Source organism: Rhinolophus ferrumequinum, chromosome 5 (genome assembly GCF_004115265.2).
Source record: "Rhinolophus ferrumequinum isolate MPI-CBG mRhiFer1 chromosome 5, mRhiFer1_v1.p, whole genome shotgun sequence".
In the NCBI taxonomy this organism is placed as follows: domain Eukaryota; kingdom Metazoa; phylum Chordata; class Mammalia; order Chiroptera; family Rhinolophidae; genus Rhinolophus; species Rhinolophus ferrumequinum.
Window position 1 is genome coordinate 23,083,851 of NC_046288.1, and position 25,719 is coordinate 23,109,569.

The window sequence follows — 25,719 nt, forward strand, 5'->3', positions numbered from 1 at the left end:
GATGAATAATCTTTTTAATGTATTGTTGCATTCGATTTGCTAGAATTGTGTTTAGGAGTTTTGCATCTGTATTCATCAGAGATATCGGTGTGTAGTTTTCTTTTTTTGTGTTGTCCTTACCAGGTTTTGGTATCAGGGTTATGTTGGCCTCATAAAATGAAGTAGGGAGTACTGTCTCTTCTTCAATTTTTTGGAAGAGTTTGAGCAGGATTGGTATTAGATCCTCTTTGAAGGTTTGGTAGAATTCACTAGTGAAACCATCTGGTCCAGGACTTTTGCTTTTGGGAAGGTTTTGGATGACTGATTCAATTTTGTTACTGGTGATCGGTCTGTTTAGATTTTCCAGTATTCCATGGTTCAGCCTAGGAAGGCTATATGTTTCTAAGAACTTGTCCATTTCTTCTAGGTAATTGAATTTCGGGGCATATAGTCCTTCATAGCATTCTTGGATGATCCTTTGTATTTCTGTGGTGTCCGTGATAACTTCCCCTTATTCATTTCTGATTTTATTAATTAGTGTCTTCTCCCTTTTTATCTTAGTGAGTCTAGCCAAGGGTTTGCCAATTTTGTTAATCTTTTCAAAGAACCAGCTCTTTGTCACATTAATTTTTTCTATTGTCTTTTTGTTCTCTATTTCTTTTAGTTCTGCTCTGATTTTTGTTATTTCCTTTCTTCTGCTGACCTTGGGTTTCATTTGTTCTTCTTTTTCTAGTTCTTTAAGGTGTAACATGAGGTTGTTTATTTGGGATTTTTCTTGTTTCTTGAGATAGGCCTGTAATGATATAAATTTCTCTCTTAAAACTGCTTTTGCTTCATCCCCAAAATTTTGGTAGGATGTATTTTCATTGTCATTTGTTTCTATGTATCTTTTGATCTCTCATCTAATTTCTTCTTTGACCTGGTCGTTCTTTAAAAGTATATTGTTTAATTTCCATGTATTTGTGTTTATTCCTGCCTTCTTTTTGCAGTTGATATCCAATTTCAAAGCCTTGTGATCAGAGAATATACTTGGTATGATTTCAGTCTTCTTAAATTTGCTGAGGCTGATTTTATGTCCCAATATATGGTCTATCCTTGAGAATGTTCCATGTACACTAGAAAAAAATGTATAGTCTGATGTTTTAGGATGAAGTGCTCTATATATGTCAATTATGTCCATTTCATCTAATGTGTCATTTAGGACTGTTATTTCATTATTTATTTTCTGTTTGGATGATCTATCCATAGCTGTCAATGATGTATTTAAGTCCCCTAGTATAATTGTGTTTTGGTCAATTTCTCCCTTTAGTTCTCTTAGTAGTTGATTGGTATATTTCGGTGCTTCCTGATTGGGGGCATAAATATTGATGACTGTTATGTCTTCTTGTTGTATAGTCTACTTTACCATTATGAAATGTCCATCTTTGTCTTTTGTTACCTTTTTCACACTAAAGTCTGTTTCATCTGATGTCAGTATGGCTACACCTGATTTTCTCTGGGTACCATTTGCTTGGAGTGTCAATTTCCAATGTTTCACTTTGAGTCTATGCTTGTCCTTTTAGCTGAGATGTGTCTCTTGGAGACAGCATATGGTTGGGTTTAGTTTTTTGATCCAGTCTTCTACTCTGTGTCTTTTTATTGGTGAGTTCAGTCCATTTACATTTAGGGTGATTAGTGATATGTGAGGATTTCCTGTCATTCTATCTTTAGTTTTCTGGTAAGGCTGTGTCTCCATTGTTTCTTTGCCTTTTTGTTGTTGTCTATTATTTCTGTGTTGTGGTATTCTATAATGTTTCCCTCTATTTCTTCTTTTATTACAGTATATATTTCAGTTCTGGATTTTTTTTTTTTTGAGTGGTTACCCTTAAGTTTATGTAAAAGAAAGTTTGATATTTCGAGTATTCCATTTTCTTCAGCACGCTTACTTTGTCCATTCCCATATTCCGGTTCAGGCCTTTACTCTCCCCCATTTTATGTTTTGGTTGCCACAAATTGTCCCTGTAGATGGTGGTCGAATAGCGTCCTTTAGTATTTCTTGTAGTGCAGGTCGTGTATTAGAAAATTCCCTCAGCTCCTGTATGTCTGGAAAGGTCTTTATTCCTCCTTCACATCTAAAGGATATCTTTACTGGATATATTATTCTTGGCTCATAATTTCACTCTTTCGATAGTTTGTATATTTTGTTCCACTTCCTCCTGGCTTGTAGAGATTCTGCTGAAAAATCTGATGATAATCTAATGGTCTTTCCATTGTAGGTTACTGTCTTCCTTCCCTGGCTGCCTTGAGGATTCTTTCTTTGTCGTTGATTTTAGACAACTTCAGTACAATGTGCCTTGGAGAAGGCCTATTGGGATTGAGGTAATTAGGTGTTCTATTTGCTTCTTGGATTCGAGGATCCAGTTCTGTCCACAAGTTTGGGAAGTTCTCATCGACAATTTGTTTGAATATATTCTCTGTTCCCTTATCTCCTTCTGGTATGCCCATTATTCTTATATTGCTCTTTCTGATGGAGTCAGAAAGTTCTTGTAGAGTTCTTTCATTTCTTTTAAGTCTCAAGTCTCTTTCTTCTTCCATCCATGTCATTTCCAGGTTTCTATCTTTGATGTCATTGATTCTTTCCTCCATCTGGTCAACTCTACTACCTAAACTGGCTATTTCATTCTTAATTTCTTCTATTGAGTTCTTAATCTCCAGAAATTCTATTTGGCTCTTTTTAAAATTTCAATCTCTTTTGTAAAATGCTCATGTTGTTCTTTGATTGTGTTTCTGAGTTCATTAAACTGTCTTTCTGTGTTTTCTTGCATCTCGTTGCGTTTTTTCAGAACTGCAATCTTGAATTCTCCGTCATTTAAGTCAGATATTTCCATATCTTTAAGTTCCTTTTCTGGAGACTTTTCACTTTCTTTCTGAGCTGTCTTGTTGCCTTGGTTATCCATAGAAATTACTGATTTATTATTTCTCTTCCTAGACATCTACAGGAGTGGCTTCTGCAAAAGGTTGATAGGAAGAGGTCTTTCTTTTGTTTTCCACTACTTGTTGGTAGAATGTTTTATTTTCCCTCCGACTGCAGCCTTTTTTTCTCTCTCACACTGTAGTGCTATGTTTTCTCAGCACTATTCCAGCTTCTCACACAATGGGGGGATTCCCTGGGAGATGGGCTTCTCCTCTGTTAATAGTTCGCCTGGGTCACAGGGCACCATTTCTGTGTGGGTATGCAGAGAGCTTTTGAAGTTCCAAAGCTCTTCCTGCACCAGATTCAGAGCCCATTTGTTTCAGCAGTTCTGTTTACTCCTGCAGGGATCCGCCCAGATAGGTGGGGTTAGGGGCAGGGTGGGTTGTGAGAGGTGGCCCAGAGCAATGGGGGTGATCACCACCACAGCCGGTTCTGCTTCCACAGCTCCCTCCCCTTTGCCGGAACTAGTTGGGCTGTGAACCTGTGTCTGCGGTCTACAGTTCTCAGAACAGCAAATATTCTGTTCTTTTGATCTGACACTGCTACTGTTCTGCTTCTAGCACCGGGCAGGTAGGGGAGGGACAAGCTCTGGGAGGGTAGGGAAGGGGCGGCTAGTCTCAGTATCTAGGCTTCTGTTCTCTGCTCGGCAGTGAGGGCTTAAACCACCGTTTTCAGCCTTCTTCCCTCAGTCTTTTCTCTGAGGTCTCTGCCATGAGCGTTGGGTTCAGCCATGTTATATGTTGTCCCCTCAGCCTTGTGGGCCATCAACGGAGCTCTAGCAGTCCGAGTTCTTCCCTCTCTCGAGCTGCGGTAGTTCCGGGATGCAGCGAGCTCGGAGCACTGAGCTAGGTCTGCATCCTGCGCCTGCAAGTCTCCATCTCCGCACTTCTCCCTTCCCTCCTCCCCCGCTCATGCGATTCACCCACCTTTAGGTGAATTCAGTAGTGGCCCTCTTCGTCTTGACTGTCTGCTGTGCAGGGAGTCCTTTGTGAAGTTATAGTTGTTCAATTAGTTGTAAATTCCAGGGAAGATTTCCAGAGGCTCCCCTCACACCGTCATTTTGATGACATCCAAAATTTTGATACTCAAAATCTCAACATGTAATACTTTTTTTACATACTTTCTGGACGTCTTTACAGATATCAATTGCTATATAAAATATTAAACACTATTAATGAACATTTTGTTCATTGTTACCTTAAAGTCCACTATTATGCACTTTTCATCATTTCTCTGTGCATTATTTTATAACATCATACCTTGGTTGTTTGTAAAATATTTGTTCACTGAATTATGGAAATCTTCTAAATGTTGATACAGTTCATTGCATAAACCAAATATCAAAATATCACCTTCCTTAATATTACCTCTGATCTTATCAGAAAATTATTTGCCTATTGGGGACTTTTAAGTTCATGAGAATGGATAAACATTATCCCAAATTCAAATTCAATTTTTTGCTTAAATTCTTGGCACCATACTTGTCATTTGCTTTTCTCTATATGACAGTATCGCTGGGTTCATTTTCAAGAAAAGATCTGCCAAACGTCCAAGTCTGAATAGTCATAGTTTGTGTGTCAGATATACTTTCCAGTAACAATGGTGTCTGTTTTTGGCTTAAATAAACACACTAGCACACAAATGTTCATACAGGTTTTCTGTGAGACTACCATTGTACTTCATGATATAGCAGAAATACTTTATGTGTACTTATATCATTGCACAGAAAATGTGAAAGTTGTGTACTCAAAGGTTGATATTTTTAAAAATCAAAATATTTACTGCTTTCTCAATAATATTTTTAATTGAGCTTTAAATTTTTCTTCATTGTAAGCATATTGTATTGAAGAATGCATGATTACTGTTACAGTTTTGAATCACTGCTTTAATTCGTGCTAATATCCCACCAGTTTTACCCATTTCTTCTTTTTTCACTATCATTATAATTTCAACACATTGAAGTGACAAATGATGTCTTAGATTTATTATGAGATAATTTTGATCTTATCTACCTTCTGAAAGGGTCTCAGGAATTCCTAGGAGTCCTGAACCACATTTTGATGGAGTAGAGTAGGAAAACAGAAAAATAGACAGCTAAATCATCTTTTTATTCTGAAAACCAGTGTTGAAGGCTTTGAAGGTAATTGGGGTATGTAAGGGGAAAAGACATGTGGTTTGGATTTTCTATTCGTCTATGAAATAAGGGAACCAGTTCTATATATTCCTGGAATTTGAAATTTCAACAGGAAATAAACCTGCTTCCTGAGCAGCCTGAATTCTTTCTGAAATATGTTTTTCATGATCTTCCACAGTAAGAATCATTCTAACAGTAAATAAAGGCTCAGCTAACCTGTATCCAAAAAAGGTAAATTGCTGCTTTTCCTCCTGGGAGCTCTCTGGAGTTATTATTTTTGACTGCTATATCTTGTAAATCTAAATGCAAATATCTCAACAAGCATTTATATGAAAGACATTAAGGTGTTAAATGAGCAATGAGTGAAATTACACTGTTTATGTGCTTCAATGTTGTTTTACTGTAAGAACAGTATTCATACATGCCAGTATGCTTAGGAAGTCTGGTTTATGACAGATTATTGCATAACTATTAAGATCATCCCCTTGCATTCTCAAAGGTGTCCCAAAGTGCATGGTCACTTTACCTATAAGAGACCCTGTCTGAATATTTCACATATGCCCATGGATTTTGCCATCATGTGGGAAGTTAATTTCCATAGAATTTATGATAGACCAATATAATAATTACAAATAATATCAGAAATATAGTTTCTGAGATAAATGGCACATAAACCAGATGCATTTCTTTTAATATTGAGTAGTTGTCTAAATAAATTAAACCTGGCATCATTGTCGATAGTAAGAACCTGCACAATCAATCTGGAAAATTTTAGAGACAAGAGAGTGATGCAGTGGGCATATATATTGAATTAGCGGAACAGAGCAGAACATATATTGTTCAGATATTGCTATAATAATGCTGTGAAACAAACCATCCCAGTATTTAGTGGTTCACAATAAGTACTTATTTCTCTTGCACAGACTGTGAGTCAGCATGTTACTTCTGCTCTAATCTGAAGATTAACTGAGCTTGTTTACAGTGTAAAGATTGGATCAGACAGATCCACGTGTTTCTCATTTTTCTTTAACCCGTGGTGACTTGGGGCATATTCTTCTCAAGACTTATGGAAGGAGTCCAAGAACCAAGTCAAATCAAACAAATGCAGTTTAGTCTTACAGTGTAATACACCCACTAACCTTCACTGGCCAAGCAAGTCACATGAGCAAGCCGTACCTTCTTGGGCAGGGAAATATATGTTGTCCATAGTTGGAGAGGGGGTGGCACTGCAAAATTACATGACAAAGTCTATGTATACATACTCAGTGCAGGAGAGTGAGGAATCTGGAATTCTCCCATTTACCCCAAAATAAATGAGGAGAATTAGGGAGTACAGTTATTTGTTTTGTCCCATAAGAATTGAGGTTTGCAAGTTCCAAAAGGACATTGCACCAAGGGCTGAGGAAAAGCATCCATAGCCCTCTGTTATGGATTGAATTATGTCCCCCAAAAGATATGTTGAAGTCCTAATCCCTGGTACCTGAAAATGTGATTTTATTTGGAAATAGCATCTTTACAAATGTAATCAAGTTAAGATGAAGTCATTAGGGTGAGCCCTAATCCAATGTGGTAAACATACTTATATAAAGTAGAAAATGCCATGTGGAGACAGAGATACACAAGGGGGAATGCCATGTGATGACAGAGGCAGAGATTGAAATGCTGCAGAGGCAAGCCAAGGAATGCTGAGGATTGTTGCCAATTAGCAGAAGCTAGGAAGAAGTAAGGAAGGACTTTCCCTGCAGGTTTCAGAGGGAGCATGACCTTGTCAATATCTTGATTTTGGACATCAAACCTCCAGAAATGTGAGACAATAAATTTCCGTTGTTTTAAGCCATTATCTTTGTACAGGTTTGTTACAGTATTCCTAGGAAAATAATATGCCCTGTAAAAACCAGCTACCCTGAAATAGTCTGATGAGGCGATAAACATATTGTGCAGGCCTGGAGATAATGGACCTGTGGTGCTGCTCAGGTAAAATAAAGAAACAATTCTGGACCTTGAAGAACTTCCAGTAAGTCCCAGATAAGCAGCAATGGATTAAGAAGCCTGGCATGGAAAAAGGCTCCTTGAACTGAAAAGGTCTCCTCAGCCCTGACTGTAACATGGTGTTACTGGTACCTGAAGTGACTAAAATTTGTGGCAGATTAGCAAAAGTGAGGAGTAGACTTCATCTCTGTGACATAGCAACCTTACACTAAATTCCACTGCATCTGGTGACAATAATTATTAAAAGTGCTACAAGATACATTAATGAAAATTTCCCAAGTCCTGTCTTCCCTTCTTCCTCTCAGTAATTGCAAGTTTGAGAAAGGGATTATGGACAACTGGCATTTCTTCACGGACATATTTTTACAGAGATTGTTTTTTTGACAGATTTTATCTTTTCTGTACTCCTTTGTTTGTATTTATCTGATAATGGGTATAGGGATGACTTTTACATTTATATTGTTTCTACTGATTTGCATGGAGACTGATTAGTAATCTAATCTTTAACTCTTAGGTTTAGAGTTTTTTCTATACATTCATGCTACTTTTCTGAATGGCAGGTGAATGATAGTACCACTTACAAAATTTTTTCCTCAGATAATGTTATTCAGAAAATTATTTCCTCAAGAGACCTTTCAGAAATGATATTCTAAATATAGCAGGAAATATTGAGAAAAATATATCGATAAGGATAACACAATGCTCTGTCATGTTGGTTCAGGACTGAAAGACTTATCTGTAATAAATAGGCAGTGGCTTTTCAGATTTAATGTTCACATTTAAATTAATATACTACTAAATAATAGTAACTTAGATTATATTACTTTTCAAAGTTTTTTCTTATTCCTATTGTCAGTATAGTTTAATAGTGTTCATAACTGAAATGTTTAAAGTTTAAGGAAAAGGAGAATGCAAACAACATCTGTTTTTCTTTTTTTTTCTTTCTTTTTTTTTTTTTTTTTTAAAGAACCAGAAAACCAGATGTCAGTCACAAATGACTTACAGGCAGTTTCTTTTGCAGAGACGTTATCCCCTTAAATTCAACCCACTTCATCTTTTAATTTTGGGGAAAAATTGACCAATGATTGACAAAAGACTTCCCCTGCATTATCTTATTTGATACTTACAAAAATCCTGAGGAAAGTGAAAATAATAATATCCCTAATTTTAGAGTCTAAATTAAGGTGCAAAATGTCTAGGACACTGCCAAGATCACATAGGCAGCTGGTGACAGGTGTAAGATTAGAATTCCTGTTTTATTCATTCACTTTTTAGCCATTTCTTCAATGGAAGTATTTAATAAGGAGGACTACTATGTTCCTATCCTGTTTGTAATGACTTCTATTTTGATTGATATGGATATTTTGTTTAGGAGTGTGGATTGTTATAAATGAAACTTTTCAAATGCAAAGAGTGATTTTCATTGAAAATATGTCAAATTAGAAAACAAGAGTGAGAAAGCAAGAGAATTTAAGTATAAGAGAGAGGAGAAGGGGGCGTGGGAGAGAGGGAGGGAGGGTGGAGTAGAGAAAGAGAGAGGGTGGGGGAGAGAGAGAGAGAGGGGAAAAGAGGGAGAGAGGGAGAGAGAGAGAGAGAGAGAGAGAGAGAGAGAGAGAGAGAGAGAGAGAGAGAGAGAGAGAGAGAGAGAGAGAGAGAGAAACAGCCCAAAGAAGATACATGAGCTTTGCGCAGTGGCAGTATCGTAGCCAATGAGGTTTATCCGAGGCGCGATTATTACTAATTGAAGATACACGAGATGATTTCTTAAGTCCTATTGGGAAAAAGTGAAACTCTCCTGCAGCAAGAACCAATAGTCATTACCATTTCATTACTGCCCAATTGAAAGGATATAAATCCTGAGCAATCCTCTTCCAAATGGAACAGCAGCACACATCCCTTCATCTCAGAACCCTGTATAGAGTATCTTTTGTTGTCAACTCCTTTACCTTTGAATTACTAAAACTACTATGCCAAGAATCATTATATACTGGGGGTGACAAAAAAAAAATGTATACACATTTTAAGAGATGTTATCTTAAAATGTGTATACATTTTTTTTGGCACCCTCTGTGAGTGTGTGTATATTATATATGTATATGTTATATATATATACACATTATATATATATATATCTTTATATATATATGTATCTTTATATATATATATATATCTTTATATATACGATGCCTTGTTCTTTATTCTTTAATTTCTGCCTCTCCTCTCTGTCTTTGTCTGTATGTCTGTCTGTCTCTCGTAGTTTGTGTAGATGTTTGCTTAACAGTTACTTAGAAAGAAGAAAAAACACCTTGTAAGAAGCCTGTTCCATACATCTCTTACCTTCTCTTTTTTCTGCACCCTTATTTGTGGATATTTTATATTGACCTATCTTCCAGTTCAGTTCCTCTTTTTTGGATATGTCTAATCAAATGTGAAAATAATCCATTGAGCTATTAATTTGGCTAAAATGTATTTTATTTTTCAGTTGTTTATGGTTTACAATTTCAAATTCTCTGTTGAAATTCTCAATGTATTTTAACTCTATGAACATGCTCAGTATAGGTATTTTTACAACTTCTTTTAAATAAATGTATTATCTCAGTCATGTGTGGGACTGTTCTTAATGTCTTTTTTTAAAAATAATTTTCTTGTCCAATTACTTTTAATTAAAACCCAATCATTATATATAAAAGTCAGAGCTTTCTACTGAAGAATTACATTTGCTTCTTAGAAGTAACCAGGGGAAACAGACACACTACTTTCTAATTTCAATGATTGAGATCATTTGAAGCTTGTCTCTTGTCTCTATTAATAGATTAGTCTCTAGAAGGGACTACGTCTATTTTTCCCCATTCTTTTGGATCCAAACCCAGTGAGGATGTGTGGGTGGTAAGTTATCAGAAGTCCTTATGTATTGACAAACTCTGGACACAAATTTACTGCCCACCTTATTACACTGTATAAATAGATGCTCTTTTTTCCTTTTTCTAATCAAGATTTTAATAATATAATTTAAAAGATGCATCACAAATAATGAAACGAGGGAAATTAAAGTATCGTTCCTCTAAATTTGGTTAAGATAACTGGTTAGATTATTTTAATATATTTTTCACTTATAGTCAATACATACAATATTACATTAGTTTCAGGTGTATAACTTAATAATTAGACATTTATATATTTTAGGAGTGAGGTACTCATAAGTCTAGTACCCATCTGGAACCATACATAGATTTTACAGTATCATTGACTATATTCCCTATGCTGTACTTTACATCCCTGTGACTATTTTTTTTTAATTAAAATTGGTTGAGGTGACAATAGTTAATAAAATTGCATAAGTTTCAAGTATACAATTCTGTAATACATCATCTATATATCACGTTGTGTGTTTACTACCCAGAGTCAGTTCTCCTTCCATCACCATATATTTGACCCCATTTACTCTCATCTATCACCCTTCTCCCCCCTTACCCTCTGGTAACCACTAAATTATTGTCTGTGTCTATGAGTTTTTGTTTCTTTATTTGTTTGCTGATACTCTTGAAGTTACGCTTTCTACAATTCACATATCCCCTAGTGGATAAATAGTAAAAAATGCTAAGTTCTCCTCTCTGCATTTGTTTATTCTTCTGAATCATGATCCCATATTTTTTAATTTTTTTATAAAAGCTCCCTGAAGCTTTCAAGAAGATAAATTTTCTTTTGTTCATATTTTCTAGTTGTCTCAGTAGGAGGGTTGGTACAAATTACCCTGTCTGCCTTAGTAAGGCAAAACTCTTTCTTATTGTTTCAAATCTCCCTTTATCAATGATTCATTGAAAACTCAAATACAAGGTTTTGTGAGTGCAACTTATACTAAATAAGAGTACTGTATTAATATTAGTATTCTTCTGAAGTACTTAGTTTTAGAAAGTAATTCATTGATGCTTTGAATATAGAAAGAGTGCAATTTGGTGACAGCTCTGTGTATTTGTGTAGAGTTTTGGGTAGAGGTAATGAATATGTGTTCTGTGACAGTAGACAATTAATATGTACCATCAGTTGACTGCATTGTTTTTTATTTGAAGAATAACCCCCACTCATTGTGCTTTATGAACTTAAAAATTTTATCTCACTTAACACTTATATGGAAGAATACTCAAACATATTATGTAAAAATAGTTACTTTATTGTTATTCCACAGTATAGTACTTTGTTTTTAACTGTTTATTTTCAAATTTATTTTTAAGCATTTGTCTCATTCTGTTTTAATTAAATAAAAATTTGTCTTAAGATAATGAAATATGTCTTATCCATCTTTATGTCCACATTGCTTAGCAGAACCTTATTTGAAGTTTGTTTAATTAATAAATGAGTAATGAGTGGATACATAAGAAGACTGAGATGGTGTGTTAATTGCTCTAATCTCATGAGTAGACTTCCAAAATCAAAATAATACATACATTTCTCCTCTGAATGTCTGTTTTATTATTTATCAAAACTTACTTTCATCTATTTCTGGTTATACATACAAATGATAAACATTTCTGTTCAACAGTTTTTTGAGAAAGGCTTTGTTCCCAAACATATATCATGGAAATATTAGTAGCATTTTTTTCCTGTTCTCTGTTAGAATAATGCTCTTGTTTTGATAAGAAATCTTAATATAAAGAAAAATCTCACACAGGAAAAATAGAAGTCTAGGAATAACATACACATACTTTATCCAGTATATATTTTTGTGTATTTGTTAAAAGCATAGGTTTTGAAATCAGACAAATATGGGTTCATATTTTAGTGTTGTAAATTCCTTTGCCGCAGTTGTCTAAGTAGATCTACCTTTTCTTATCTGCCAAAAGGGATTAGTAATAGTGCCTAACACATATGGTTGTTGTCAGGATAAAAGTCAATATACAGGTAACATTCTTAGTAGAGCTCCTGGCATAATGTAAGCAATATATGTGTGTGTGTATATATAAATATGTGTGTATATATATGTATATATATATATAATTAAGCAAGCTAAATTTTAATATATATTAAATACATTATATATAATATTATATATATAAAGCAAGCTAATTTTTTAATATATATGTTAAATATATTATATATAATATATAATATATAATGTAAGCAATATATATATTATTACACAATCATATATATATGTATATATATATATATATATATGTGTGTATATAATTTAGCTTGCTTAATTTTCAAGTCTATTTCTTAATATGTTCCCATTCTGGGTTTGAAAATCTACTGAAATACTCATATGTGAGAGGTACAGTTGATTTAAGGCAACACTACTGTTCTGTCTTTGTTCTTGTGCTCTCAATTTACACTAATACTAGCCAAGATCATAAACGTTATTGTGATATTCATCAATCTGCTATCAATATTTTATTGTGGTTAGAAAGTATTTGTATATTAAATTATATCAGCGGCTCATTGACCCTAAATTATCAAAGTTCTTCACTCTGGAGTTTAAAAAGTACTATGAGATCACAATGAGTGGAAATCTGTCTTGTAAAGTGTCATATTTCCATCCAAGTGTAATTAAATTAAATAATAATTCAGTCCTTCTCTTATGTATTTTTTAGCAATTTTTTTAGAGATTATTATTCAAGTTTTATGAGAAGCATCAATTTGGCAAATATGAAGACACCACCCTTGTAGTTAAGGAACCACATTTTCATTTAACATAGTATAAACACATTAATACATTTTTAGAGAAAACCTTTATCCAGTTTCTATTGCTATAGTAAATATAAAAATATCTTTCTGTATTACAAAAGGTGGTTTCTCTATTCTAAACCAGTGGGTATTTGAAAATCATTTGATATTCTTTAAATAGTGCCAGTAGTGCAGTTTGATATCAAAGATGGAAAGAAGAAAGCTATTGCATTTGGAAGGTGTATGCAATCTTAAATGGAGAGTTATGAGACCTGACAATTAAGTTCGTGAACCCATCCTAGAAAAAAGTGTTACATATCTAATTGCTGAATATCACTACGGTCACCTTTGAAGTACTCCCCTTGGGAAGCTATGTGCCTAGTCCACCCTTCAAAGCAATTTTGGAGCTCTTTTTCTGGAATGGCCATCAGAGCTGTTGTATTACCCTTGATATCCTGAATGTCATCACAATATCTTCCTTTCAGTATTTCCTTTATTGTTGGATAAAGAAAGAAGGCATTGGGGGCCAGATCAGGTGAGTAGGGAGGCTGTTCCAATACAGTTATTTGTTTGCTGGCTAAAAACTCACTCATAGACACTGCCATGTGAGCTGGTGCATTGTCGTGATGCAAGAGACATGAATTTTTGGAGAAAAGTTCAGGTCATCTAACTTTTTCACACAGACTTTTGAGAACTTCCAAATAGTAAACCTGGTTAACTGTTTGTCCAGTTGATACAAATTCTTAATGAATGATCCCTCTGATGTCAAAAAAGGTTAGCAACAGTGTAGTAACAAGTTCAGGAGCCTAATTGTTAGAACTTAGTATAATAGAACCCACCTACTGGGTCAATTTACTAAGTTAACTATTGATACATTTTGCAGCTGATGACTCATTCGGTCAGGGCCATCTAAGAAGCACAACTTTTCAAAATTACACATTTGATACGTAGAAAAAGTTAAGGTAGAGAACTGACAACATCTGTTCTAAAAATTCCTGGCTAAAATCTTATCCTTCATGCTTTGTAGCGTGTGACTCCAGAAATTCATTTATGCATGTGAGCACTTGAATATACTTAAAAATTTTCCAACTTTAGGAAAAAAAAAAATTGTCCCTGCCAGACGGTATTCTTCTAGACAAAGGGTGGTTTCTCTTTGGGGAAAGAATATGTTATGTTTTTCAAGTTTCATAACAAATGTTTGTCTTAACTTGGTATGGAATTAATTATATTGCTCTTTTTTTTTCAATTGGGTGCACGTAATATGCACATTCTAGAAGCTTACCAGATAGTATAATCCAAAATGTTATTGATCTTCTCTCAAAACCTGACTAACGTTATAACTGAGGTTCATAGAGAGATAGGCATGATATCAAAGTATGGTTGTTAGATAGTGTTTGTAAAATATCAAGATTAAAATTTTATGATCAGAAATATGGGATTCAAACAAATGAAATTATGTATAGAAAGAAAGAGGAAAGCCATAAAGACATATTTAATGTGTCTAAATGTAGACATTTAAATGCTTAATACTCTTATTAAATATTTTTATGTCACTAGACAGCAAAAATGAGTTGCAAATAAACAAAATGCAAACTTATGACAAGGAGAGTTAATATTGATAACAGAACAAGAATTCCTTCCAATTGATAAGAAATAAACTAAGAGGAAAGCACATAACTGAAAAAGGTATATTTCAAAATAAGTGAAATTATTTTAGCATTAAAATATACAAAAATTTATTCAATCTTACTACACATCAAGAAAATGGAAATTAAAACATAATGTAACGTAGTTTGAACCAATAGTGTTAGAGGGAAATGATACAGTAACATCCATCACTGATGATGCCGTGGGCAGAGGTATGTACTTTCAGGTATTTCCAATTGGAATGTAAATTACTATAACCTTTCTCGAAAGCAGTTTGCCAAGGTTAAGGTTCTAACTCCAGTAACAAGATTTTGTCACTCTCTCCCCTCCAATGGCAAAAGTAGGTGGGTTAAAAATCTTTATACAGATATGTATTTGTGTCATAAACTCCAGAATTTTTAGTAGTATTTCCCAACTTCAATTGTCTCCACTATCAGTAATTTTGAAAACCTTTATATATGCACACATTTTCACCCAGAAATTCTACTTGGTGGATGTTAATTTCTAAAAACAAACAAAGAAACAAACAAAACCTTGTCTTTTTTTTTTGTATTTATGTATATGTATGTATGTTTATAAATTCACATTCTTGCACACATATGTACAAGTATGTTTACTGCAAATTGTTTATGGAAGCAAAAATCAAAATGTCTATGTTATATCTATCTACTGAGAAATTATACATATACATGTATATACATGTTTGTGTGTGTATTCATAAATAGTATAACACTTGTAGAGATGTCAAGGACAAATTTAAAAATATTAAATCTCTCTATAACTAATTTACTTAAAAATATCTTGATTATGCTCACATCTATATACATTTATATGTATATGATAGAGATCACATAATGAAATTAACCTATTATGTGTATATTACTGGATATCCTTTTTAGTTGACAGATGGATACACCTCTTTGTTTATTACATGTTATTTTTTAATTACATGTATGCATAATTTTTAAGTATATATTTATGTTATAAGAAAAAATATAGTATAATTTGAAAGATGTCAACAATTTAAAAACAATTAAATCTCTACTCATTAATCTATATGTTACCCTCATATATAAACAAGTATACACATATAGATAAAATACATAGATGCATGTGTATCTATAAAAGATCATGATAATTCTGATTACTAAAGAGTACTTTATGTATTTTTTCATATTAATTTAATCAATGGATCTGCCTCTATTCTAATCAAATAAATTAAAAAGATGATGCACATATATATTTTTACATATACACATCAGCAATGTGGATGGTATGTGAGTTGCGTGCATTAGATGCACGCACACATATGCATATATATGTATATATATATATATATACAATAAATAAAAATATATAAGCAAACTACTTATATATTGGTAGACCTTGGTGATAGTGACTTCTGGGAAGGGATTGAAAGTGTTTCAGGGAAAAAATTATTATTTTTTTCTGTATGTCATAATTAGTACTTGTAACAATAAGTATGTATTGTATCATTTGAAAATTGATTAACACAAAAAGAGAAAAATGGAAATTAAATAATTTAAATTTTTAACAGGTGTTTCATTAAGAGAGTTTAAGGATAGATTTATCTCAGGCCCTAAGTTCAAGTCCCCAGAGCTCAAAGAAAGGCCCTGTAGTCATCCCAGGACTTTCTAGTTATGTATGGAGACATATGAAAGATGCTGAACATGAACTCATTTATATAATTGCTTTGACCAGGACACATTTCTTCAGCTTGAAATGAATCAAGCATGAACAAAATTACAATCTCAAAGCTGATGCAACTTAAGTAGAGGAGGACGCCAGATCAGAAAAGTCCAGCCAGAAACTCTGGTGAACTGTATTCCATGTTAACAAAACACAGCTAAATCAGGAACTCAAGGCAGCAATTCATCATAAGACAAATCAGTTAATAATAACAATAGTTACCAATATTTACTCAGTACTTACTAGGGCTGGGGACTGCATTAAAAACTTTTCAGTAATTAAACCATTTATTTAATGCTTAGATAATCTTCTGATGTAAGTACTTATTATAATCTAATTTTGAATATGAGTATATTGAGGGAGAGAATTTAGACGATTGCTCTAAGTTTATACAGCAAGTATGTATGGCTGAAATTCAAAGTCAGTGTGATGACTGGTCTTATTTCACACAACAGCCATGTTTTAAAGTTCAATTCAGAGTATTTAGATATAGATTTCATTTTATTCATATTTTCCACATTGTGAATTATGTACTTTGAGTTTTTCTTTGAAATTATACTTCATTTTTTTCCCTCTGCTGTATTTTAATAACACCTTAAATGTGTATTATATTTTGGCTTAATTTTGACATATTTTTGGTTATACTTCGGGATTGAATTTTTATACTATATTTTTCTAAAAGATACTGTGGTAATAAATATGTTGGTTAAGTAACTTAAGACCTAGTAAATAGTAAATATTATTAAATTTTGAAAGAACAATTTGAAACAATTATTAATAAGAACTTTTGATCTTTCTGTAGTTATTATTGAAGAGTAGTCTTCACTGATTAAAGAGTAAGTCATTTAATTTTGTGGGGTTCATAGAAGAAGCCACTGACTTTAAATGAACTATTCTCCAATTGTAAACATAATGTAATCTTAGAAAAACAAAGAATAAAATGTAAATATTATTTTACTTATGATATATTCTTACTAAGTGAGCTTTTCATTTAGTAAATTAATTGACTTGTTTTAGGTAAATTTAAAATATGTATACTTGTTATCTTTTAATGTTATCTTTTTTATGTAACAATTTATTCTTCAAATTATTTTAGGGATTGAGTAGGTCTTGTATGCTATGGGCATATGGGGTGCTAATATATATAAACATTTGTAACTATGTATGGTATCATGTGGCTCGTAGATTCATCAGGGGGATCATTTCATAAGTTATGTAAATGTCTAACCACTATGTTGTGTACCTGAAACAAATTATAATATTGAATATCAACTCTAATTGGAAAAAAAATAAAGAGAACATGTAAGTAAAAAAAAAAAAGAGGCATTAATAGAGTTAGTATTATGTTTTTTTCTTTTTCGAGTGCTAGGTTACATGATTCAATTTGTTTTTACAGAGATTAAACAAAGGCAGTTATGTGGAAGTTAGGGCACAATGAAGGGAACTTGAGAACTAGAAGGACAATGAGGAGGCTAAAATGAGCCAATGCAGTTGTTTTAATAAGAAGAAATCAATTTGACCTGACCCATTATTTCGCCTTCTAGGTCACTTCACCAAAACTTGGCCCTTGTTATCACCTCTCCCTTGAGGTCACCGCCCAAGACCCATGCTAGCTACTTCCCAATCCCCCAAGGCCATGGAGGTGTGGGACGTGCCCCAAATAAAGAAGGAGGTCGAAAGCCTTAAGTACCATCTGGCCTTCACAAGGGAGATGTCATTCAAGACCATCCTTGAGACCCTCATGTGGATCGAGGATGCAATTCCCAAGGACCTCTTCCTGAACCCTGACCTGATGAAGAACAACCCATGGGTGGAGAAGGGAAGTGTGACATCCTGTGAGGCCCACATTCCCAGGCTCATTCCTCTTTGTGAAGAGGACAACTGTATAGGTGTGACTTTTATAAAAACTTTCCAGGGTGAAGATGGAGAAGGAGGAAGGCGGGGGGAGAAACAGAAGAGGGAGAGGGAGGGGGAGGAGGAGGTGGAGGAGGAGGAGAAGGAGAAGGAGAAGGAGATAGAGAAGAAGAAAGAGAGGAAGAAGGAGAAGAAGCAGAAGAAATCAATTGGAATGTATTTTTGAGCTCTAGTACTTTTTTTTCCCTGATAACTGAGATTAAAGAAGATGAAAAAGATAGAAGAGAAGTCAGGATTCTAATATGAGAACTATACAGATAGTGATATTAATGACTAAGGTTCAAAATATAATGAGAATCAAGAGTAAAAATTGTTAGGTTTGTAAAATACTGATGGAAATGCATATTACTGGATTTGTGGCAATAGGATAGAAACTTTAGAACTTCTAATTGTGTTTTCCTACTGCTGTTTAATCATTATCTGTGTGAATCTCCTGAATATGTTTTCTGTTTTTTTGGAGTACTTTTTGGCCAAGTTTAAGAGCACCCCATTTTCTTTAAGAGCACCTCCATATCTGTTTGAGAAATTTCCTCTTCCCAATTGGATCTATTTGATGGGCAGTAAATGGCTGCTGTCATTTGATCATGTCTAGATCAAAGCAATGCTTTAGTACTGAAATCTGACACTTGAACAAATGGGGCAAAATTTTAATTTTATTTGGCATTCTGTCTTATGGATTTTTTAGCTGCATCCTTAGGATTTACTTCACAGTCATTTGTCAAATGTATGAGTTACTAACATTCTTCCAAACATTGTGTTTAAGTTGTAAAAGCTTGTTTCTTGTATTGCAACCAAAAAGACTCCAATTGATAAAGCTTCTTTTCAAGCACCAGTGGCATTGATCAGATACTTACGTGGATATCAGGTTTAACTTAACAAAGGAATTTTAGCACTGTATTGTTAGACTATGGAGCTCCTGAAAGATATGTTACTGCTGCCTGATTTAGCGAAACATAGAATTTAAAATTGCCTTAAAACAATTGTGTATGTTAAACATTATTTTAAGCTATGGGATATTTTAAGCATTCAGGAAAGTACAGAGAATAATATGATAATAATATTTTCACTCTCTGTAGAACGATTACCTAATTATTCCAATTTAACTTTGGGAAGATAATCCTGCCATGGATCTCTTGTTTCTGCACATCTTTGAGCAGTGACATAATTATAATATATTTCTTCTGTTGGACTATCTTTTTAAGCATGTTTTCATAGCAAAATATCTTGAAAGACATCATTCTTCATCTCTGTTCAGTGCATTTGCCTTGCTAGTGTTTCCATTTGATGCTTTCTTACAGTGTCCATTTCTCCCTTGAAATCACCTATCTAATGTTTTATGTTGTTTATGTTTTCCTTTAGAACCTTTAACTGTAGTTATTTAAAATTCCCTCTGAAAGAGTTCCAGCATTTGAGACATATATGGATCTGGTTCCATGACTGATTTGTCTCTTAGGAGTATGTTTTTTGCTTGCTCTTTCTAGGTCTCATATATTTCTGTTGAAAGTTAGACATCATTTGCAGGACAGTGAGAAGTGAAATACAGAGATCCTATGTCTGGAAATGTTTTCCTTCTGTTGTGTCTCTAATGTAGGGTGTGAGATAATCTAATTTGGAGTCCAGTTCAATTTGAGGTTTATGGTTTCTCTAGTTGTCCTCAGTGCACCACCTGCTTCAAATTCTTCTAGTGATACCTTGTGTTTAGTGTTTGAGATGGTTTGCTAGAAGGTTTTTGTTTTCTGATCTTGCTCTCCTTTTGGCTTTTTTTCATTGTACTATCTATGCCTCAGAGAGGATCTGTCTTTCACGTTACTTTAACTCAACACAAATTACTTTAAAAGAGAGAGAACTTCTTAGGCATTCTCTGTTGTTCTAATCAAGACTGTGTCAGATAGTCTGTGTATCTTAGGGTCTTGAGGGTGTGGCCTAGTGATTTTGATTCTTTCATGGCATAGTTCTGAACCTAGCATGTATTTCTTTTCTCTCCTCTAGTTTTTCTTTGTTTGTTTGTTTGTTTTTTTCCTTCTTCCCTTCTACAGGTGCAATGGGATTTCACTCATACACTATGGGCAACAGTCCTGTCACTCCTTCTGCATATTAAAGCCTCTGTTTGATAGAGGAGACGGGAGAGAAGAGTCCAGATGAATTTCTTGTTTTTTTTGTCAGTGAATTTTTATATTACAAATGTCAAAATCTTTTCTTTAATGCTCCTCCCCCTTTTTTTGACATTTTTACCTAATAATTACTGAACAAGAAGAAAATGATTTGGTAATATTTATGATGAAAGGAATAGACATATTAATAATTGGCGTGGTCTCTGCTACCAATGAAGTAATTCACATTCCGTCATTTCTACAAATCCACCTTATAATTTCTAAGTTATTATGGGACATTATTTTTAATAAGAATGCCACAGCATGAAGTGATGTATGACTGTTTCTTGAAATTATATATTGACTGTAATTACCATTATCATTTGTCATTATAACCTCATTATACAGCTATAATACCTAAATAGATCTTGATTTCGATGTGATTTAATGATATTTATACTGTTTTTTAATATGATATGTTACAAGTCACCTCACATCTTCAACACTGAGTAAATGTTAGGCAGCGGTTTTCAGACTTAAAGTATTCATCATGTTTCTTTGAACTTAACTTTTGCCTTAAGGGAAAGAGACATTAAATCTCCCTAAGAGTCCTTTCTTTGGTATGTCTTAAATGTGATAATGGATTTAAGTTAATTCACACCCATGTTATAAGAATCCATATTCAACATCATTCAAGGCACTGGTAAATTATTGTATTATTTCTATAAAGTTTTGAAGAACACAAACAAAAAGTTATTTGCAATACTGCCAAGATTTGAAGTTCAGAAATATTTGGCAGCAGCTTAGGATATAAACTAAGGGAACAGGTGATGAGAACCACTTTCAAAGTTGAGAAGGTGCAATAACCACATCAGAATTGTATGCAAATAGTGAGCCGAATGGTATTGTTTCCTCTAGGACTTATTATCAATATTCTTTGTCTTTACTTCCCATTGTTGCTTTTCATCCATAGGTATTCCTTTAAGGTCTGTTGAATCCTTGATTTTACTCTTCCTTTTATGCCATGTTTGTTATTTACACCTTTAAGTTTTTTTTTCTCTCCATACTCTGTCCTCTCCTCTGTCATCACTTAATATGTCATCTTTTCTCACTATAATTCTAAAACAATAGTAAATATGGTAGTATTGTAAATGGAAGTTAGAATCACTTCATTCAATATTTTATTAATAAATTAGAGAATTCTAATGGTAGATTCTTTCAAATATGATTCCTTTCCTCACTCGTTAAGAATGGTGGCTTCTTATTTGTGTGACTGTCATAGCTAGTGAAGATACTGCTATTATAATGAGAAAAGTACCCTTCTTTTCACAGTTTGTTTTTGATGGAGAAAGTGCAAAATGGCTCCTAGAATGACACCTTTCAGAACTTTACTGATCAATTCTGCAACACCACACTGAAAGGTAAGGCCTATTCTGCTTAAAGTAGTTCCACAAGGCTGTATTACGTTGATTTGGACCTTGCGGCTTTTTGTCTTTGGGAAAAGTCTAAATTGGGAGTGACCTATTTTACAACATATCTGGTATTGTAAAAATAAGAGTCAATAAAAATATATTTGGATATAGATTTCCCTTTGACTGCCTCAATATGCCTCAATAGTTAGAATCTATACACACACACACACACACACACGTATATATATATATATATATATATATACGTGTGTGTGTGTGTGTGTGTGTGTGTGTGTATATATATATATATATATATATATATATATATATATATATATATATATGGTTTCTTATAGGAAAATTTGTTAAGATCAATAATGCCCTAATCCATCTTCTCAGTAATCTGTATGCTTCCACTTGCATCACTTTCTCTATCAGTATAGGCTATTTCAGTGCTTTTCAAATACTTTACACATCAAGACTCCTCTTTAGTACCAGAAAATAATTTTTAGTGAGATCATATAAAATAATAATTATTCTTTTATATCCACTGAATGAGACAGTACATAATACAAAATATTATGACTACAGTAATACTGTATAACTGGCATATGGTTTCTTAATCACTATGGCACTTAAACATATTTTAAAGCAACATTATGCACATATGTGAGAAATGCTTCCATTCTACAGACAATACTTGGAATACTGTAATGACTTGTAAAACTCTCTTAAGTGATGCCTCAGCCTTTCAGAAGTCTGAAGTATGGAGACTGCTGATAGTACTACGAGTTTTTATTAAGTAGCTAATAATTCTACTTCATGTTTTCTCCTGTGCACAATGGAGAAACTTGTATCTACCCTAAAATTTTCACAAAATATTTTCAGGATCACATAAAAAAATACATATACAATTACAGCGAACTTTGAAAAATTCCAGAAAAATGTAGTCAAAACTCTTTATACATTGAATTAATTTGATAAAATATTTGTACAGAGTTGCTTGCACTGCTTGATGTTGATAATGAAAAAGCATTGTGGGGTAGCCACAGTTTGACATTAGAACATTGTTATTTTAGCGATATTCAGAAGCAGTAAGGGTCTGCTCAATATCTTGTTTTCTACTATTGAAGCCGAGCCAAATGCAAAGATCCTTCTGGAAGTCAATGGGAGTTCTGAACAAAAGCCAAAGCAAGATGAGAAATATGAAACAAAATGAGAAATTGGACTGAAGTCAACTGTTTAAAAGATGAAAGTAAAATTTTCTGATATGTTCCCCCTAATGGTAGATAATTATATATTATATTTTAGATGATTTTCAGAGTGCCTTATTCATTCATCAGTCAGTGCACTTTATAACCTTTGAATGAGATTACTGTATTGAAGCACTTGTCTTTTGAGTTCAATTAACTTTAGTGTGGATAACACAGGTACCATTGAGAGAATTAACCCACTGCCTTTCATGGAATTTATATGGGAGGGAAGAGGAGCATTTAAAAAAGTGCATGAACCACAATTCAATTTCCTTTTACTATTCTAAACTGTTTTCTCTGATAGATATTAGGGGAAAATGTATCTTTCTTTTTGTCAAACATTCCTTTCCCATCCTCATTTTTGCTTTAAAAGCCTTGAACTTCTTATGTAAAGTTATGAGAAAAGGACCTAAAATCTAAAGCACCACACCTTTTTTTCAATGACATTTTTGGTATTTGACGTTGTTTTTTTAAAATATTTTTTGACAGTTTTCAATTATAGTTGACATACAAATTTATATTAGTTTCAGGCATGCAACATAGGAATTAGACATTTATATAACTTATGAAGTGATCACCCCCATGAATCTATTACCTGATACCATACATAGTTATTATAATATTATTGACTATATTCCTTATGTTATACTTTACATCCCATGACTCTTTTGAAACTATCAATTTGTCCTTCTAAATCCCTTCACATTTTTCACTCATCCTCCCAAACTCCCTCATATCTGCAACCATCAAAATGTTTTCTGTAACTATGAGATTCTGTTTTGTTTGTTCTTTTATTTTGTTCTTTAGATTCCCCATATAAGTAAAATTACATAGCATTTTTCTTTCTCTGTCTCACTTACTCTACTCAGCACAATACCCTCTAGATCTATTCATGTTGTTACAGATGGCAAGATTTAATTCTAAGTAATATGGCTGAGTAATATTCCATTGTATATATGTACCATTTTGAATATTGTGTGCCAATCTCTTCTGATCTGCAAAGTTTTTGTGGAGAAATCAGCGGATTTTCTTTTGAGAGCTCCCTTGTAGATAATTAACTGCCTTTCTCTTGCTGCTTTTAAGATTCTGTGTTTGTCTTTAAATTTTGGCATTTTAATTATAATGTGTCTTGGTGTGGTCCTGTTTGCATTCATCTTGTTTGGGACTCTCTGAACTTATTGAGCTGTGCGTTCCTTTCCTTCACCAGGCTAGGGAAGGTTTCTGTCATTATTTTTTTAAATAGGTTTTCAATTCCTTGCTCTCGCTCTTCTCCTTCTGGTAACCCTATAATGCAAATATTTGTATGCTTGATGTTTAGCCACAGGACCCTTAAACTCTCCTCATTCCATTTTTTTTTTTTTTTTTTTTGCCATTCTGATTGCATTTTCTGCTGCTTCCTCTTCTGACTCACTGATTTAATCATCTCCTTCATTTGATCTACTGTTGATTTCCTCTAATGTATTCTTTATTTTAGTTATTTTATTCTTTATTTCAGACAGGTTCTTTTTTATGTTTTCTATCTCCATTTTTGTGTGTCCTATCTCTTTATTGAAGTTTTCTCTGAGATCGTTGAACATCCTAATAACAAGTGTTTTGAATTCTGCATCTGGTAGATTGCTTGTCTCCATTTTGTTTAGTTCTTGTTCTGGAGCTTTGTTCTGTGGTTTTACTTGGGACATGTTTCTTTGTCTCCCCATTTGGCTGCCTCTGTCTGTTTGTTTCTATGTATTTGATAGAGCTGCTATGTCTCCCTGCCTTAGTAGAGTGGCCTTCTGTAATACATATCCTGTGGGGGTTCAGTGGTTCAGTCTCCCTGGTCACCTATGCTGGGTGTTGCAGCTATGTCCCTTGTGTGAGTTTTGTGTGCCCTCCTGTTGTATTTGAGCCTTGGTTTCTGTTTGCACATCAGTGAGAGGGATTGACCCTCAGACTTATTAATTGTAAGAACTGGCAGTGACTATAGTGGAGGTACTGTTGTGCAGTGGCTGATCCTACCAAGCAGAATTTGCTTTATCAGGACTCCGGTTCCTGCCTAGTCTGTTTTTTGGGTGTGTCATCTGTGGAGGTGGCCGGGATATGCTCTGGCTTGTTCTGAAGCTGGCCACTGGGTGTGCCAACTCCTGGTGTTTTCTGGGTGGGACCCTGCCACAGGCCAAGTTCAGCCACAGCCTATCCCATGCCTGGGGCCGCCTGGAATGGGGTATAAAGAAATCCACAGATAAGTGCAATCTGTACTGGGTCTGGGTATGGTTGGGAGAGGCTAAGCCTTGCCTGAGGCTTACTGCTACAAAAGCTGCGCTTGGAGCTGTTCAGCAAGAGGTATGGGGCACAGATGCTGCTTTTGTAGAGTTTGTGAACCTTACAGAGATTTTAGAAAAGTCTGCAGCATGAGCCAAGACAGGCCATTTGTATGGAAAAGCCACTGGAAGCAGCTTAGGTGAGTCTGCAAGTTGGGTGGGTATGTCTCAGAGAATCACCAGGTTGGGGCAAATGAATAGTGTTAGCCAGGGTGATGGAGACTCAGATATGGCAGCCTCCTGCATCTGCACCCTGGGAAAGGGTAGGACTCAACAAAGGAACAATGGCTTCTGCCAGCACTTCCATCTGGGAGTTTCCTGCCCTTCCAGACCTTTCCTGAAAGCTAGACTACTCAGTTCTTCTCCATATATCCCTGGCACCTTTTGAGCTGCTATACCAGCACTGGAGCTCAGAGCAAGTGAGTTCATCAATGAATAAGTTCATGTGCCGGCCCTTTAAGAGGAGCACTTGGGACTTCAGCCAGCTTTTGTCTCAGTCAGCCACAATCTTCACTGGTTTCCATAGTCAGAATGTGGGGACTTGTCTTCCTGACACTGGAACCCTGGGTTGAAGAACCTGGTGTGCTGCTGGGACCCCTTGCTTATAGTGTGGACCTCTGCAGCTGAGATATCCTTCCTGATATTTAACTGCCAAACGTGGGTGTGGAATCAACTTGTTC

General features: G+C 34.3%; 1 pseudogene; it reads left to right on the plus strand.

Moving 5' to 3' along the window:
• Nucleotides 1-8,735: 8,735 nt before the first annotated feature.
• LOC117022680 (uncharacterized) lies at nucleotides 8,736-8,861 on the plus strand (annotated as a pseudogene).
• Nucleotides 8,862-25,719: the final 16,858 nt, after the last annotated feature.